Genomic DNA, 16,954 nt, shown 5'->3' with positions numbered 1-16,954 from the left:
CATTAAGGAGGAAATTGCAAGGCATCTTGAAGGGAATTGCTTGATAGAGCAGACGCAGCACGGTTTCATTAAAGGGAAGTCGTGTCTGACAAATTTACTGGAGTTCTATGAGGATGTGTCTAGGGCGGTGGATAGAGGAGAGCCGGTGGATGTGGTCTTTCTAGATTTTCAGAAGGCGTTTGACAAAGTACCTCACAAGAGGTTATTGCAGAAGGTCGAGGGACATGGAGTTGGGGGTAGGGTGTTAGCGTGGATAGAGGATTGGTTGTCAAATAGGAGGCAGAGAGTGGGGGTCAACGGGTGCTATTCGGATTGGCGGATGGTGACTAGTGGAGTGCCCCAGGGGTCGGTGCTGGGGCCTCAGCTTTTTACCATTTATATAGATGATCTGGAGGAGGGAACCGAGTGTAGGGTGTCGAAATTTGCTGATGACACCAAGGTTGGGGGAACGGCAAATTGTGCGGAGGGTGTGGAGAGTCTGCAGAAGGATCTAGATAGGCTGGGCGAATGGGCCAGGAAATGGCAAATGGAATTTAATGTTGACAAGTGTGAGGTGGTCCACTTTGGTAGGAATAATGGTAGGAAGGACTATTACTTACGGGGCGAAAAACTGCAGCAGGCGGCGGTGCAGAGGGACCTCGGGGTCCTTGTGCATGAGTCGCAAAAACCCAGCTTGCAGGTGCAGCAGGTGGTCAGGAAGGTGAATGGGATGCTGGCCTTCATAGCGAGGGGGATTGAATATAAAAGTAGGGAGGTCTTGCTGCAGCTGTATAGCGCATTGGTGAGGCTGCAGCTGGAGTACTGTGTGCAGTTTTGGGTGCCGCATCTGCGCAAAGATATTTTGGCCTTGGAGGGAGTGCAGAGGAGGTTTACTAGGCTGATACCGGAGTTGAGGGGGTTGAGCTATGAGGAGAGGCTGAAGAAACTAGGCTTGTACTCGTTAGAGTTTAGAAGAATGAGGGGAGATCTCATTGAGACGTATAAGATGATGAATGGGATGGATAGGATAGAGGTGGAGAGACTCTTCCCGCTCAAAAAAGACAGTAGGACTAGGGGGCACAGCCTCAAGATAAAGGGGGGGCGGATAAGAACGGAGTTGAGGAGGAACTTCTTCACTCAAAGGGTGGTGAATCTCTGGAATTCTCTGTCCGTTGAAGTGGTGGAGGCTGCCTCGCTAAATATTTTTAAGACGCGGGTTGATGGGTTTTTGATAAGAGAGGGGATTAAGGGTTATGGGGAGAGGGCGGGAAGGTGGAACTGAGCCGCGACAGATCAGCCATGATCTTATTGAATGGCGGGGCAGGCTTGAAGGGCTAGATGGCCTACTCCTGCTCCTATTTCTTATGTTCTTATGTTCTTATGACTCTCCCAACAAGCATAATTGTGATAATAGCTAAATAAACCATTTTACTGAATGTTGGTTGGGGGATAAATACTGTGCGGAACTTCCCCAAATGGTTTCAATACATGCATTATGCATCAAAAGCACAAAATGGTCAACAAGTTTCTTTATGAAGTAAAGTTCCACTCCTTAATCCTTGGCCTGCCCAGATTTGAGCAGTACAATAAGCCTAAGTACCTCAAAAAGTTTGACTCTTTATTATCAGTCTCACTTCCCAAAGTTTTCCCAACTCCTGAGGTTTTGAAAAAAAAATCACTTGACAGCATTTTTACAGAAATGGGGCAAAGGTTCATTTTTAAAAAATAATTCCACAGGCAATGCCAGTAAAAAATCATCTTTATCTCACTGCATTATTTAAAGTTGAATGTTGAAGCTAAATTGGCAAACCCATGGAGAACGGATGCTGCTGATCCTGGGCTTGGTGCCAGCTTTACATTTCTCATGCACACCCAGGGTCTGACTCGTTGGTGCAGATAGAGATTCCTGCTCTGACACAGGAAGTCTTCTGCTCTTCTTCGTGACAACGAAACACATTGGAATTGCGTTTGTTGTGTTTACTGACTGATGCAAGGGACTGATTGGATTGAAATATTTTCACTGTGCTCTCTGTTTGACCCTGTTTGAAGCAGCCTGCATTTATGTGACGCATTTCTGCAAAAAGAACCAATTTGTGTCAAAGGTTTTCATCTTGTGCCCCTAATGTGAGGGAAATCAGCATATATTTACATTGTATTCTTATGAATGTTCTGATGAGTGCAAGGCCAAAAGCTTTGACAGATGGCTCTTTTCTTCAGCAATGCTATATCAGTACTGCCAAAGGACTATTAATAACATCCATTAATAAATGACAACATTGACGCACAAGCTATTCTGGCCACCATGATGTTGCACAAAAGTGCCACTTAGTCCAAGAGCTGGGAGGAGGGTACTTTGAAGATTGACTCTGAATCTTATGTATAAGTTTTACTATTTGTAGAAAAGTAGGGCAAATCTTCCTGTCTATTGCTGCTTGTGTGTTAAGGAGCTGCTTCATGTCGAAGTAGCTTATGTTGTAGAATTCACAGTACTAGCATCAATAGACAAACAACTGTATGTACCACCAGATGAAGAAAGATGGGCAGGGAAAGACCTACTGGTCTGCCAGCCCCATCCCATATAATTGTACTCCTCAGTGCATGTGCAAGTTTACAAACATACCAAATAAGAGGAGGCGTGCCCCTTGAGCCTGCTCTGCCATTCCCATTCAATAAGATCATAGCTGACCTGTTTGTGTTTTGAGTTCCACATTCCCATCTACTCCCTGATAACCTTTAGATTCTTGTTATCAAGGCAATTATATACCTCTGCCTTAAAAATATTCACTGACCCCGCTTTCACCACGTTCTGTGACAGAGTTCCAAAGTAGCACAACCTTCCGAGAGAAAACATTTCACCTCGTCGCTCTCCTAAAAGGGTAACTACTAATTTTAAAACAATGCTCCCTATTTCTGGACTCACCCACAAGAGGAAAGATCCTTTTCTTGTTCACCTTGTCAAGACCATTCAGGATTTTATATATTCAATCAATCAAGTCACCCCTTACTTTTCTGAACTCGAGTGGAAACAAGCCCAGCCTGCCCGACCTTACCTCCTAACACAACTCACTCACTCCAGGTATCCGTCTAATAAACCTTCTCTGAACTGCCTCCTTTATGCCCTTCCTCTTAAAAAATAAATCAAAACTGCGCACAATATTCAAGATGTGGTCTCACCAATGCATTGTACAATGGAAGCATAGCATCTTTGCTTTTATATACAATTCCTCTTGTGATAAAGAATAGCATTCCATTAGTGTTCTTGGTTGTATGCTGTACCTGCACGTTTTTATTTGTGTGTGGTTGTTTGCAGACATGAATGTGGCTCTTCATCAGACCTTACCTACTGGCTGAGGAGAGCCTATGGGGGTCACTGAGTGATGGAATGTTTGCATTGCTGGTATGTGCAGAAGGGCTGATTCCTCAGACTGCCTGGGACTGGAACAGATTAGCATTGACATTGAATGACTTCAGGAATCCCTGGGGAGAAGCTATCCTCCACAATTCATGGGGGTGGGGGGAGGGTTGCGTAGTAGTGGTGGTGGGGGTGGAATTGGCAATCTCAGCCCTTCCAGAGGCATGGACACCTTGTGTTTCTAGCCCAGCATGAGAGTAACAAATAAATCTGATGCACCTACCTAATAGCATAGCTGCTGAAATGGAGATGTGCTTACAACTAAATTGCTATATTACTGAATGTGTTTAATTGGCAGATAATATCCATTTCCATTGACATGTTGGTTATGTAGCTGATATCCAAGGATCATGTCAAGGGCTAGGAGATATGCACCCCATTCACTTGGTGTTTTAGAGAAGGGTTAAAGCAGCAGGTGCTCAGAAACGTTTTGGATGTGCGAGGAGATGTCTGATTCTTGCAAATCTATCGCCAGTATAGGAAGTGAAAAGAATTAATATTTGAGCTCCAACCCTGACGCCCCCGCCCCCCCCCCCCCCCCCCCACCCCCCAAATCTCCCTCACCAAACCCCTCTCTCCCCCCACCCCGCCCGAGTATGTATGTGATCCCTGGCAGTAACTATATTCCAGGTTCTCCAGTGAGGTGCTTTAGTTGGGGAGGGGGGTGGAATATAATACTTAAGCTCCTTGTACAAATCCGAGGGCCGTTCTTAAGAAGGCACGTTCTCCCTTTAAAACTGAGTGTTGTTAGAGTGAGTTTCTTAACCCACTCAAAATGTGCAGTGCAGATGAACGTCTAAGGAAAGTGCTGAGAATTGGTTACAACGTAGTTAAGAGGAATGCAGTGAACAGGGAAGAATTGTGCCAAGGGCCAAAACTTTGGAACATGTCCATGAATTCCTTCAGCTGGAGAATGAGATTTGAGTGAAACGCATAAAAGGAAATCAACAAAAAAGGGAAAAATTAATGAAGGGTATGATATAACATCACTTCTTGCACCTGATATCCCTCCAGGTTGTGCCGATTAACTTAAAGTATTGCGCTTTTCCCTTGTTTCAATGCTACACTCTGACATTTACCTCCATAGTGGCTATTCTGTGTGTGTGTGTCTGTGTATGTGTGTGTGTGTGTGTGTGTCTATGCACCATCTGTTTCCTATTTAAACAGCCCTTTAGGCTCTTGAATGCTGGAGAGCAGAGTGGATTATGTGAATGGAAACCAAAGCTTTCTTCGTGATATTTATCTAGCTGCTCCACGCTCTCATTCCAGAGAGGTGAGCCGGGGGTTAGATGGCCCAGTCGCACGCAAGCCTCCGTGAGATAAGTGAATCGCTGGCAGATGTCTTGGCACCACAAGGCAGGATGATAGATCTATGGCAGAGAGAAACACGAAGCAAGACCTCTTAAATGGTTCTGGTTAAAATGCAACAGGGTCCTCAGTCTTGGTCAGAATAATCTGGCAGTGTGTTGTCACTGGGGATCTTGTTTGTACCAAACTTTTCATTGGGAAGATGGTCTGTATGGCCACGTACAGAGCTTTCAACCTTTCTAGTTTCGTAGAATCATTGAATCCCTGCAGTGTTGAAGGAGGCCATTCGGCCCATCGTGTCCACTGAGCTCTCTGACTGAGCATCTTACCAAGGCCTACCCCTGTAACCCCATGTATTTACCCTGCTACTCCCCCTAACCTAGACATCTTGGGACACTATGGGGCAATTTAGTATGGTCAATACATCCAACCTGCACATCTTTGGACTGGGTGAGGAATCCAGAGGAAACCTATGCAGACATAGGGAGCATGTGCAAACTCTATACAGACTGTCAACCAAGGCTGGAATTGAACCCGGGTCCCGGGCGCTGTGAGGCAGCAGTGCTAACAACCTTGACACCGTTTGGTTATGGGAATTGACTTTTCCATTTATTGAAACCTTGAGTGGATGGTTTCCACTTCATTCTAATAGCGAAAGTGCGTTTTGTAACTAGGTTTGACATGATGTGTGTTGCACACATTAACACACAGAGCATCTTGCCTGTTTTGCTTCTTAGAAATTGCAATTAATGACTTTACCTCATGGAATTGAGCTTTTATTTAAAAATCAACTTAACCCCTGTGGCTGAGTGTGGTTCGAAATTGCTGGATATTGTAAAGAAAGAAATAACTTGGATTTCTGCAGTGCGATTAATAAACCTCAAGCATCCTAGAGCGCTTTGCAATCAATGAAAAATGTTTGTTGAAGTGTAGTCACCATTGTAGGAAATGCAGCAGCTAATTTGCACACAGCAAGATCCCAGTAAATGCTCTGTTGGAGAGTCAGTGCAGATTCAATGGGCCGAATAGCCACCTTCTGCATTGATTCTATGAAACTAGAAAGTTTGAATGTTCTGTACTTGACCAGACAACCCATCTTCTCAGTGAAAAGGTTATTAATATGGGGAGGCGATGGCCTAGTGGCATTATCACTAGACTCATTAATCCAGAAACTCAGCAAATGTTCTGGGGACCATGTTTCGAATCCCGCCACAGCAGATGGTGGAATTTGAATACAATAAAAATGTCTAGAATTAAGAATCTACTGCTGACCATAAAACCGCTGTTGATTGTCGGAAAAACCCATCCGGTTCACTAATATCCTTTGGGGAAGGCAATCTGCCATCCATACCTGCTCTAGTCTGCATGTGATTCCAGAGCCACAGAAATGTGGTTGACTCTCAACTTCCCTCTCAGGATGAGCAATAAATGCTGGCCAGCCAGCTACACCCATGTCCCTCGAATGAATAAAAATAATACTAGTGAGGTCCTCATTACCAACATACTACCCGATTGTGCTGGCCAAGACTATTGCATTTTAATTTGAACCACTTAATAGCAATGTGATAATGACCAGATAATGTGTTTCAGTGATGCTGCTTGAAGGATAGATATTGGGGATAATTTTCCTACATTTCAAAATATTCCCATGTGATCTTTACGTCTGCCAGAGAAGGTAGATGAGGCTGTGGTTTAGTGTCTCAAAATGGCATCTCCAACTGTGCAGCACCCGTTTAATACAGCATTGAACCCACAATCTTCTCCATCGGAGATGAGTGTTTGAACTTAGTCTTACCAAACACACCCTCAACCACAAACAGAACTGGGGCATAAAGTCTTTGATTCAGGGTTTATTTACAAAGGAGATGGTCCTTTTTAGAAGGAGTTGGATTGATGTTTATTATGAAATGGGACTGAATGTTATGGAGATATTGGAATGGATTTTGAACTGGTCACCTAGATGTGAAGCTGCACTTGAAGATCAGTTACCCATTCATAGAAAATGAGAAGTGGTCTTGGCTTTTGAGGAGGACTTCTATAGCTTTAAAGTACTGCAATAGAAAGAGCTAAAGGAAGCCAGTGAAGCTGAATCTCAACACTTGCTCTTACTGACGTGTGTTTGGCTGTGACCTTTGGGGGTGCTGTGGAGGGGCTTTAACCCCAGTAGATGGCTTGGGAATGGATGGGATGGTGAAAAATTTCAAACTCTCCAACTGCCTCCAGTCTACATTTCTGGTTTAACCAGAGATGGACAGAGATAAGCACCAAATCCACTCCTGGGAGTCTCTGAAATCACACCTCCATTTTATCTGAATTTTTATTTCCAATGCGTGGATGCTGCAGATTCCAGCAGGAAAAAAGAAGAAGTTGAATGTCTTTGCCAGCATTCTTTGTGGGCCAAGAGAAGCTGGAGTGATTAATCCAGCCCCAATAAGCTCACCGCCACAGGATTGGAGCCCTGAAATTGGCTAATCTCTACCCACCAGTGCTGTCTGTCTAACCCACCCTGGCAAATGTCGCTGCAACCATCCCACCCGCACACTCCACACCGCATAGCTGTCAGACCAGCCCGACATCTGCTCCCCGGTAACCTAACTGCCTGTCAGGCAGTTGGCTCATTAGACTTTCAGGTAGATATCCTACTGAAAACATTTAAAAGATGCCCTGCGATTGAGCTGATTTCTGTAAGACATTCAGGGGATACCCATTTGGCCAAGATTGCTGCTCACTCCCACCGTCATGTTCAATCTGGCTTTGAGTAAATATCAGGGCCCTGACCGTGACCCTCATTTGTGAGACTAGCTTATTTCTGATTTTATTCATTTAATTTGATTTGATTTATTATTATCACATGTATTGGTATACATTGAAAGTATTGTTCCTGGCGTGCTATACAGACAAAGTGTACCATTCATAAAGAAGGAAAGGAGAGAGTGCAGAATGTAGTGTTACAGTCATATCTAAGGTGTAGAGAAAGATCAACTTTAATGCGAGGTAGGTCCATTCAAAAGTCTGACAGCAGCAGGGATGAAGCAGTTTTTGAGTCGGTTGGTACGTGACCTCAGACCTTTGTATCTTTTCCTGACAGAAGAAGGTGGAAGGGAGTATGTCCAAGGTACATGGTGCCCTTAATTTTGCTGGCTGCTTTTCCAAGGCAGTAGGAAGTGTAGACAGAGTCAATGGATGGAAGGCTGGTTTGCATGATGGACTGGGCTTTGTTCACGACCCTTTGTAGTTTCTTGTGGTCTTGGGTGGAACAGGAGCTATACCAAGCTGTGAAACAACCAGAAAGAATGGTTTCTATGGTGCATCTGTAAAACTTGGTGAGAGTCGTAGCTGAAATGCCAAATTTTCTTAGTCTTCTGAGAAAGTAGAGCCATGATGGGCTTTCTTAAATATAGTATCGGAATGGGAGGCCAGGACAGGTTGTTGGTGACCTAGATACCTAAAGACTTGAAGCTCTCAATCATTTCTACTTCATCCCCATTGATGAAGATGGGACATGTCTTCCACTACATTTCCTGAAGTTGATGACTGTCTCCTTCATTTTGTTGACATTGAGGGAGAGGTTATTGTCATCGCACCAATTCACAGATTCTCTATCTCTTTCCTGTACCCTGTCTCGTCATTGTTTGCGATCCGATCCACAATGGTGGTGTCATCAGCAAACTTGAGAATCGAGTTGGAGGGGAATTTGGCCACAGTCATAGGTGTTTAAGGAGTATAGTAAGAGGCTGAGGAGCACTGGTGTTGAGAATGATCATTGAGGAGGTGTTATTGCTATCCTTATTGATTGTAGTCTGTGAATTAGGAAGTCTAGGATCCAGTAGCAGAGGGAGGAGCTGAGCACCAGACCATGGAGTTTGGAGATGAGTTTTGTAGGAATAATGGTGTTGAATAAATTGAATTTAAATTCAGCAGTTGTTGTTGTGGGACTTGAACTCGTATTCCTTGGATTAAAATTCCATGGAGGTTAATTTTAATTAAGTCAGATTATGGGAATAATGGATGTGAACCTTCACTCAGCTACTCAACAGCCAGGAATGGTAACATGTTAAGAAACTATGGAATAACACAGTTCTTTGAATCTTTAGATAACAGTGGCAAATCAACACTAAAATAGCACCGTGGGACAATGCATTTTGTTTGCCATTTGAGATTATTGCAAGTTCAGAAAAAGTCAATCCCTTTCATTGCTTTGTTTCGGATGATTTAGTTAGTGAGATTTCCCAGAGGGACAAATCTTTTTTTGCTTGTACAGCTATACCCTACACAGAACCAGTGGATAAGTTTCCCAGCTATGTAGGGCGGTCGGTTCAAAGTGAAAAATGCAGGGAAGGGAACTTCCTGCAGTCTTCGAGAGGAAGTTGCTGTAGTACTGGCTTGGGAATTTAATTTTAATGTTTAATGTAATCAGAGCTTTTGAGCTATAAAAGAAAAATATGTACATGGAGTTCAAAAGAAAGGGGACTAGTGGATCATCATTTGGTACCACTACAGATTGCTGATCCTGATCCACAGTTTAATTTGTCATATAGAGACTAGTTGTTACTTGAGATGAGGGAAAAGAGAGAAATCTTGTTCATGAGTTACCAGGAGTAAGTTGAAACTCCCCACTTCTGCCAGTGGATGGTTTTGGAAAGCATTTAGGAGATTGGACTTTCTACCTCATCAATATAACCTTCATGTTAATAAATTTAACCTTGCTTGGGGCAAGCATTTCCTGTCCACATATCTTGATTTCTCTTTCCCAAAACATGTTGGGCGTTTGTGTCATCATTTACCATCATAAGCTGTTGTGTCAGCGTATCCTACTCTGTTTTGCTATTTCACCGTCACTTTATTTTTAATATTCTTTCACGGCATGTGGGCGTCGCTGGCAGCCAGCGTTTCGTTGCCCATCCCTAATTGCTTTCACAAAGGGAGTGTCCTAGAGTCATCGAGGATTACAGCATGGAAACATACCTTTCAGCCCAACTTGCCCATGCTGCTCTTTTTTAATCACTAAGAATGAGTCGCTTTTCATTCATTAGATCACTGTTCATCCTTCTAAACTCCAGGACAATGGAACTAGTATGCTTGATCCCTCCTCGTAGAACAAACCCCTCATCCCAATTCTGAGAAATTTCATTGCATTCCCTCTAGGGGAAATATTGTCCTTCCTTAGGTAAGGAAACTGAACATAGTACTCCAGGCATGGCCTCACAATGCCCGATATAATTGCAGTCAAACTTTCTCTTGTATTCCAATTCCTTTGCAATACAGGCTGATAAATCATTTGCCTTCATATTAACTTTTTTGTGTATCATGTGCTAGAACAATCAGGCCCCTCGAACCACTTTCAGTCTCTCGCCAATCAAAAGGATTCTGCTTTTTTATTTTTCTTCCCATGATGAATAGCATCATACTTTATTTATTAGTGCCACGAGTAGGCTTACATTAACACTGCAATGAAGTTACAGTGAAAATCCCCCCCCCCCCCCCGTCGCCACATTCCAGCATCTGTTTGGGGCACACGGAGGGAGAATTGAGCATGGCCGATGCATGCTTTTTGGACTGTGGGAGGAAACTGGAGCACCTGGAGGAAACTCGCGCAGACATGGGGAGAACATGCAGACTCCACACAGACAGTGAGCCAGGCCAAGAATTGAACCAGGATCCCTGATGCTGAGAGGCAGCAGTGCTAACTGTTGTGCCACATAGCCATCCGCCTTTTATACCATTTGCTACGTTCTTGCCACTCACCCAACCTGCCTAAATCTCTTTGGTGGAACATTGATGTGTCACCACTAGATGCCACTAGCACAATTAGGAATCACTAAATGATGGAGTCACTTGTTAAACTGACTCCATCTATTTGTTTTCTGATCTTCCTGGGAGCCAGAGTTCTGGTCCTCCTGCTATCCTCAGTATCTATTACCTGATATGACAGGTGTCTCTCTAAGCTCGTGTGTCATCATGCACACCTTAGACCAGACCTGCCATGTGTTTTAATCTAATTGTTAATCATTAAATCACAAGAAAGGGACAGAGAACAAGGGAAGGAGCAAGAAATATGCAACAGGGAGTGGGAAAGGGGAGTATGCCATTTAGGGAGAAAAAGGATTACATTACAATGAAAGGAAAAGAGAGACATTGTCTATAGGGGGAGGGCTGAGTCAGAAGATAAGATAATAATCATGCACATGTTGTGGTAACAGGAGGAAGCGGAGAGTCGTTCTGTATATCTACATTGCCCTTATTGCGGTGGCTGGGTTACTGATTTACATAGAACGGTACAGGCCCTTCGGCCCTTGATGTTCTGCCGAGCTATGTCCGAACCCAAGATCAAACTGTTCCGCTCCGTCACACTGGTGTGCTCCATGTGCCTATCCAGTAACTGTTTGAAAGTTCCTAAAGTGTCCGACTCCACTATCACAGCAGGCAGAGCATTCCACACCCCAACCACTCTCTGCGTAAAGAATCTACCTTGGACATCCCTCCTCTATCTCCCACCATAAACCTTCCAGTTATGCCCCCAAGGAAATAGTCTCTGCACGTCCACCCTATCAATCCCCCTCAGCATCTTATAAACTTCTATTCTGTTGCCTCTCATCCTCTTCCGCTCCAAAGAGAAAAGCCCCAGCTCCTTCAACGTTTCCTCATAAGACCTACAAGTGTAAACAGAGTAAGTAAAGCTTGAAACAGTAAAATATTCCTCACCCAGCCAAAACTTTAGTCCCAACATGGTAAACCTTGTGTATTCATGGTATTTCTAATGTTTGCTCACCAGCAGCTTTGCAGTGGAACAGGAGTGTATTAAGAGACAATCAGTGATGACACCATTGATCGTTTGCATGGGCAAACAGGCCATCTACCTGAACAGCCTGTACTGTTAACATCCTTTCACTAAAGCTCTTAGTGTGTTTGAACCTTTGAGGCCGGCAGCTGATCTTTTAAAACCACCACAATCACGATTCTAGCTTCAGTGCTTTGAGATCATTAGTCAGATGTTTCCTGTAACCTTTGCAGTCAACCTTTCCTGGGAACTTTTCTTGCTGTTGCTCTGAAATGGGCCATTCAGATTAGTGCAGTGTGATGAGCCATTCTGAATCTCCAGGTCCAGTAAATTCAATCCAGCTGAAGCAACCAGTAATAAATGAACCTGCTGGACTCGCTTTCCTATGCAAAGAGGAAATAGGGAAGGGGCATTGAAGGAGAGGTCGATTTATTCTGAATATCAAAGGGTATCAAGGAAGGAGGTGATCAGAATAGTGGGGCTGGGGTTGTAGGCAGCCATGGTCCTATTTGAATACCAGAGTGGGGAAAATGGCCCACTCCGCCCAGCTTGTGTGCCCATATGTTTTAAATGTTTAAAGTTTATTAGTGTCACAAGTAGGCTTACATCAATACTGCAATGAAGTTTCTGTGAAACTCCTCTAGTTGCCACACTCCAGCATCCATTCAGGTACACTAAGGGAGAATTTATCACGGCGAATGCATCTAACCAGCACGTCTTTCAGACTGTGGAAGGAAACCGGAGCACCCAGAGGAAACCCATGCAGACACAGGGAGAGTGTGCAGACTCCACACAGACAGTGCCCAAGCTGGGAATCGAACCCGGATCCTTGGCACTGTGAGGCAGTAGTGCTAACCACTGTGCCACTCCCATTAATCTGAGGCCAGATTGGGGCTACCGTTGGGACACCCCTGGATGAGAAAGTAGACAAGGCAGCAAAAAAAAAGGAATAACCAAATGAGCTCTGTTCTCTGCTTTGAATGTGATACCAAAATGGGGGGGCCGCCTTCACATTTTCTGACACAGATTTCCTCTTGGACGACGTCTTGTTTTGAAAGCTGCAGAGCCAGCACCAGGACTTGTAATCCGACTCACTTTCCTGGCACCCGGGGGGCAAGTGGGCAGATATTAAGAGGCTGTCGGTTTTGAAGAATTTTGTTTTGAACATGTGTGGTACACTTCGCCAGACAGAGCTGTTCTCAAATGGAGTGGAATCTCTAGAGGGTTCCAGTTTTGGGTTAGTCAGACACTGCTGGCAGAGCCTTCAGAAGCTCTGTGTGCTACACCAGCCTTTCGAGGATTCCCTAATGGAGCCTTTGCAAAACAGCCTGAGCAGTGGAGAACAACTGCAATGTAATTTGATAGCCTGGACCACCACCAGTATTACATGAATCATAAGGGCTTTTATCGTTGACTAAAATTGGCATGTAACAAATCAATAACAACCCTATCATTTCAGCAGAACATAACTGCACAATATCTAAATATTTGATACGCTTTTAATAATTGATGAACAACAGGGTCAGCCGTTTTCATTTCTTCCATAAAGTATTATCAATGTAAAGAACTTGAAATTGGCTGAGAGCTGAAATCCTTTTTTCTCTCTGTGCCACTACTCAACATTACCAATCAATAACCTCCCAAAGATCACAGCTCCAGTCAGTTCTACTTTGAACACGGTTTCTGAATTGAGGTTTCAGTAACAACATCGAGGTGTTGGAGCTGCCTCTATATTGAGGCTGTCTCTCAGTGGTGTCTGATAACAGTGGGGTTTGTCATCACTTCATCCTTGAGTTTGTGCCTCCTTTCCTTAAACACACCCACAAACCTTCCACATGGCAACAGCCACTCTGTGCATATAAATACATGCATCCAACCTTCTCCATGCATCCAGCTATACTGAATTCTCATTATATATCCACATATACTCAAATTTCTGTACATTCACATATATGCCTCTACAACACATGACAACGCAGAGTCGCTGAGCAGAAATTGATAGTGAAGTTCCGCACACAAGGTCAGCTTTAACCAGGATCTTGGGTTCATGTCACACTATCTGTAACCCCCACGACTTGTCTGCGTTTGCAAAATCTCACTAACTGCCCTGGCTGGAGACAATACTCGTCCCTTTAACCTGTGCTTAACCCTCTCTCCACTCACATTGTCTGTACCTTCAAGACTTGATTACCTGTATCTTTAAGTCTTGATTGCCTGTAAAGACTCACATTCCAAAAATTATTTTGTAAATTGAGTTTGTGTCTTTATATGCCCTGTTTGTGAACTGAAATCCCACTCACCTGATGAAGGAGCAGCGCTCCAAAAGCTAGTGGCTTTTGCTACCAAATAAACCTGTTGGACTTGAACCTGATGTTGTGAGACTTCTTACTGCATTCACGTATACCCAATCTTCTGAACGCTTGCATATACCCAATTCTCTGTATATCCACATATACCTAATCCTCTGTACATCTGGATGTACCTAATCTTCTGTACATCCAAATATACCCAATCTTCTGTACATCCACATATAGTAAAAAGTCTGACAACACCAGATTTTAGTCCAACCTATTTATTTGATAATATTCTCACAAGCTTTCGAGGGGACAGCCTCTTCGTCAGGTGAATGGAGAGTTCTGGCCTCAGACAGAGCATATAAAGCTGAGGCCAGAACTCTCCATTCACCTGACGAAGAGGCTGTCCCCTCGAAAGCTTGTGAGAATATTATCAAATAAATAGGTTGGACTAAAACCTGGTGTTGTCAGACTTTTTACTGTGTTTATGCCAGTCCAACGCCGGCATACCCACATCATCCACATATAGCCAATCCTCTACATTCACATATACCCAATCCTCCGTACATCCCCACACAGTGAATCCTCCGTATATCTACATATTTCCAATCCTCCGTACACCTGCATGTACCTAATCCCCTGTACATCCACGTATACCAATCCTCTATGCACCTGCATATACCTAATCCTGTGTACATCTATGTATAGCCAATTCCAATTGCATCATCATCTGAATTTTAGAATTTCAGAATTGCAATTGCTCTATGCTTTTGTTCAGAGAATTAAGAAGGAGCAATTATTTGCTTTCTATCATTTTGCAAAAAAGCAAAATCTCTTTTAAGATGTAAGGGGCATTTAGTCTGAAAAGAAGATTCCTAGGACAACAAAAATGCATCTCTCTCATCCCATCATTACTATTTACAACCCTTAAATAATAGTGTAAGATGCAGGCGTACAGAGAACGGTGTAAGATGCAGGCGTACAGAGAACGGTGTAAGATGCAGGCGTACAGAGAACGGTGTAAGATGCAGGCGTACAGAGAACGGTGTAAGATGCAGGCGTACAGAGAACGGTGTAAGATGCAGGCGTACAGAGAACGGTGTAAGATGCAGGCGTACAGAGAACGGTGTAAGATGCAGGCGTACAGAGAACGGTGTAAGATGCAGGCGTACAGAGAACGGTGTAAGATGCAGGCGTACAGAGAACGGTGTAAGATGCAGGCGTACAGAGAACGGTGTAAGATGCAGGCGTACAGAGAACGGTGTAAGATGCAGGCGTACAGAGAACGGTGTAAGATGCAGGCGTACAGAGAACGGTGTAAGATGCAGGCGTACAGAGAACGGTGTAAGATGCAGGCGTACAGAGAACGGTGTAAGATGCAGGCGTACAGAGAACGGTGTAAGATGCAGGCGTACAGAGAACGGTGTAAGATGCAGGCGTACAGAGAACGGTGTAAGATGCAGGCGTACAGAGAACGGTGTAAGATGCAGGCGTACAGAGAACGGTGTAAGATGCAGGCGTACAGAGAACGGTGTAAGATGCAGGCGTACAGAGAACGGTGTAAGATGCAGGCGTACAGAGAACGGTGTAAGATGCAGGCGTACAGAGAACGGTGTAAGATGCAGGCGTACAGAGAACGGTGTAAGATGCAGGCGTACAGAGAACGGTGTAAGATGCAGGCGTACAGAGAACGGTGTAAGATGCAGGCGTACAGAGAACGGTGTAAGATGCAGGCGTACAGAGAACGGTGTAAGATGCAGGCGTACAGAGAACGGTGTAAGATGCAGGCGTACAGAGAACGGTGTAAGATGCAGGCGTACAGAGAACGGTGTAAGATGCAGGCGTACAGAGAACGGTGTAAGATGCAGGCGTACAGAGAACGGTGTAAGATGCAGGCGTACAGAGAACGGTGTAAGATGCAGGCGTACAGAGAACGGTGTAAGATGCAGGCGTACAGAGAACGGTGTAAGATGCAGGCGTACAGAGAACGGTGTAAGATGCAGGCGTACAGAGAACGGTGTAAGATGCAGGCGTACAGAGAACGGTGTAAGATGCAGGCGTACAGAGAACGGTGTAAGATGCAGGCGTACAGAGAACGGTGTAAGATGCAGGCGTACAGAGAACGGTGTAAGATGCAGGCGTACAGAGAACGGTGTAAGATGCAGGCGTACAGAGAACGGTGTAAGATGCAGGCGTACAGAGAACGGTGTAAGATGCAGGCGTACAGAGAACGGTGTAAGATGCAGGCGTACAGAGAACGGTGTAAGATGCAGGCGTACAGAGAACGGTGTAAGATGCAGGCGTACAGAGAACGGTGTAAGATGCAGGCGTACAGAGAACGGTGTAAGATGCAGGCGTACAGAGAACGGTGTAAGATGCAGGCGTACAGAGAACGGTGTAAGATGCAGGCGTACAGAGAACGGTGTAAGATGCAGGCGTACAGAGAACGGTGTAAGATGCAGGCGTACAGAGAACGGTGTAAGATGCAGGCGTACAGAGAACGGTGTAAGATGCAGGCGTACAGAGAACGGTGTAAGATGCAGGCGTACAGAGAACGGTGTAAGATGCAGGCGTACAGAGAACGGTGTAAGATGCAGGCGTACAGAGAACGGTGTAAGATGCAGGCGTACAGAGAACGGTGTAAGATGCAGGCGTACAGAGAACGGTGTAAGATGCAGGCGTACAGAGAACGGTGTAAGATGCAGGCGTACAGAGAACGGTGTAAGATGCAGGCGTACAGAGAACGGTGTAAGATGCAGGCGTACAGAGAACGGTGTAAGATGCAGGCGTACAGAGAACGGTGTAAGATGCAGGCGTACAGAGAACGGTGTAAGATGCAGGCGTACAGAGAACGGTGTAAGATGCAGGCGTACAGAGAACGGTGTAAGATGCAGGCGTACAGAGAACGGTGTAAGATGCAGGCGTACAGAGAACGGTGTAAGATGCAGGCGTACAGAGAACGGTGTAAGATGCAGGCGTACAGAGAACGGTGTAAGATGCAGGCGTACAGAGAACGGTGTAAGATGCAGGCGTACAGAGAACGGTGTAAGATGCAGGCGTACAGAGAACGGTGTAAGATGCAGGCGTACAGAGAACGGTGTAAGATGCAGGCGTACAGAGAACGGTGTAAGATGCAGGCGTACAGAGAACGGTGTAAGATGCAGGCGTACAGAGAACGGTGTA

At 44.8% G+C, this 16,954-nt stretch overlaps 1 protein-coding gene across 1 annotated transcript in view; it reads left to right on the top strand.

The window, feature by feature from the left end:
• Positions 1 to 16,954, top strand: part of snrkb (SNF related kinase b) — a 117,960-nt gene that overhangs the window by 62,897 nt on the left and 38,109 nt on the right. The window lies entirely within an intron of this gene.

The sequence above is a fragment of the Carcharhinus amblyrhynchos genome, chromosome 4 (genome assembly GCF_965287045.1).
Source record: "Carcharhinus amblyrhynchos chromosome 4, sCarAmb.v2.hapA, whole genome shotgun sequence".
Classification (NCBI taxonomy): domain Eukaryota; kingdom Metazoa; phylum Chordata; class Chondrichthyes; order Carcharhiniformes; family Carcharhinidae; genus Carcharhinus; species Carcharhinus amblyrhynchos.
The sequence above is the reverse complement of the archived record's forward strand: the minus strand, read 5'-3'. Positions and strand labels throughout refer to the sequence as shown.